A 2,543-nucleotide genomic window follows, 5' to 3' on the forward strand; every position below is an offset into this window, starting at 1 on the left:
TTTACATGTCCAGTGGTCGATTTCCTCTTTATTCATTTTTTTCAAATGTTTTTCAGCAATGTTTACACATCCAGCATGGTACCACAGGTTGCAGGGACCAGTACAATAGATACCAGAGAATTTTACACCTACACTACAAATACCACAGGGATATTTAGGTCCGGATGTAGTCTTATTCTTGGACATTTTTGAGAATTATTTACTTATGTCAGGAAAATAATTGAAAATAAAAATTGTTAATATTTTAGAAAGAGGAAGTCAGTTGTTGGATTGAGTGAGATATCAAGTTGGCAGTGGCAGTGCCTGAGGCAGAGTAGTTGTGTGCACTGTCAGCAACTGCTGGGTCACTGCTCCCGTCTGTGACCTTCTCACTCTGTACTTTCTGCTGTATAGCAGGTGTGAGCTGGAGTCTATCACACAATCTAATACATCACTACTTTTTTTGAGTTGGCTATTCTAGTGACGTCATTAAGATATGTGGGAAACAGCTACTTGTCCGTAGGCTTTCCAATTGTGGTTTAATTGTCAGAGTATAAATGAATGAATTACTGTATATTATTTGATTTAGATGTGCTAATCAACTGCTTTGTCAGATAGTGAAAAAATGAGAGAAGTTTGTCAAAAATACATAGACCTAAAAACTCTTGATTAAATGGCAATCAAGTGCCGTGTCAATAGTATGAGTACAGCAGCTGGCTGTATTGCTGTAGGTCAGCGCTGACAATGCTGACACGGTGTCTGGGTCACTGGTCTAGTTACAGGTGGCCAAGCAGCTGTGTGCCAACGCTGTATGATGTGGAATATCACTGTTAGTTTGTGACTTGGCAATGACGTCACTGTTATTTAGTTATTTCATAGATGAGTAATACATGAATTATATTTCATATTATTTTAAATCTTAAAAGGCTTATAAGTTTGGAGTGAATAATATAGTTGTGTGAAGTGTTATGCTTGATTATTGAAAGTCTTTAACTTGGCTTAATCTTGATAGTTTACTTGCTTGTTAGTGTTCAGTATTTAATTCAAGTTTCATGATAAAGTTCTGAAGCTTCCATGAAAGAAAATATTTGTTTTTTAACTTACATGAGATCCAAGGTAAGTATTGTGCACAAGTAAATAATATTTTGTTGTGTTATTACCACTTAAAATACACACTTTTCTTGGAGTTCACTTTAATGTGACTGTAGTCAGTCAGCCATGTTGGTTGGAATCGATATGATATAAAAACTTAAGGTCAAGCATGTACAAAAATTAACATAACAACAAATCGCAATGAACTCCCTAAAAGTTATACCAGATAAGTTATACATTAAGAACTAAGTGTGTTCCTGATATCCAGCATCAAAGTTATGACGCAATATACCACTACCCAACACATGATGCAAGGACCACAACAGGTAAGTGGAGACCACGTCTGAACATGTTGATGTCACTCCTTCATGAAATTGTAAATAAATATTTGAGTATTGATACATAAATCTGTAATACATGAAAAGGAAATGTTTTACATAAAAATTATGTCACCGGGCAATTCTTTTAATGCAATAAACAGTAACAGGCTGTATTTATCTACTTATCTGGAGCAAAAATTCATGTTCCAAGAAGGGCATTCTAGCACATTACCACGATTACATAGATGAAGATTCGCAATCATTGGTTGATACTAGAGAGATTGCCAGAGCTTGGACCTCACCCACATTTTTTATACAATATTCTGTTTATCAGATAAGAGAGTATTAAAGTTAACGGTAATTAAACCTGTAATATTTCTCAGACTAACCCATCCAAGCTGTAAAATTTTTACTGACCCATCCAAGATATATTTTTCTGACTGGCCCATCCCAGATGTAATATTTTTCTTAGTGACCCATCCAAGATGTAATATTTTTACTGACCCATCCAATATATATTTTTCTGACTGACCCATCCAAGCTGTAATATTTTTCTTACAGACCCATCCAAGGTGTAATGTTTTCCAACTGACTCATCCAAGCTGTAATATTTTTCTTACAGACCCATCCAAGGTGTAATGTTTTCCAACTGACTCATCCAAGCTGTAATATTTTTCTTACAGACCCATCCAAGGTGTAATGTTTTCCAACTGACTCATCCAAGCTGTAATATTTTCCAACTGACTCATCCAAGCTGTAATATTTTTCTTACTGAACCATCCAAGGTGTAGTTTTCCAACTGACCCATTCAAGCAGTAATACTTTTTTACGACTGACCCATCCAAGTGCATCTGAAGGTTATTATGTCAAACTTTACAGAAGCGGGTAACCTGTATCTTATTTTCAACATTTTAGCATATTTATTTAATTAATGGTTATATCTTGATAGATCTGCCCCAGACAACATTTATTAATGTAGAAATATTTAGGTGTGTTGTGCATATTTATAAAAGAGTCAAGACGTGATCCAATGCACTAGGACTATAGTCTTCTCTCTGAGAAAATGATCAACTAGAATCCAGATCATGCATCTCATATTTATAAGTTACTGTTTCACAACTAAACAACTTTTTGGGCAATCAAATTACAACG

This window comes from Homalodisca vitripennis, chromosome 2, assembly GCF_021130785.1.
Source record: "Homalodisca vitripennis isolate AUS2020 chromosome 2, UT_GWSS_2.1, whole genome shotgun sequence".
NCBI classification, from domain to species: domain Eukaryota; kingdom Metazoa; phylum Arthropoda; class Insecta; order Hemiptera; family Cicadellidae; genus Homalodisca; species Homalodisca vitripennis.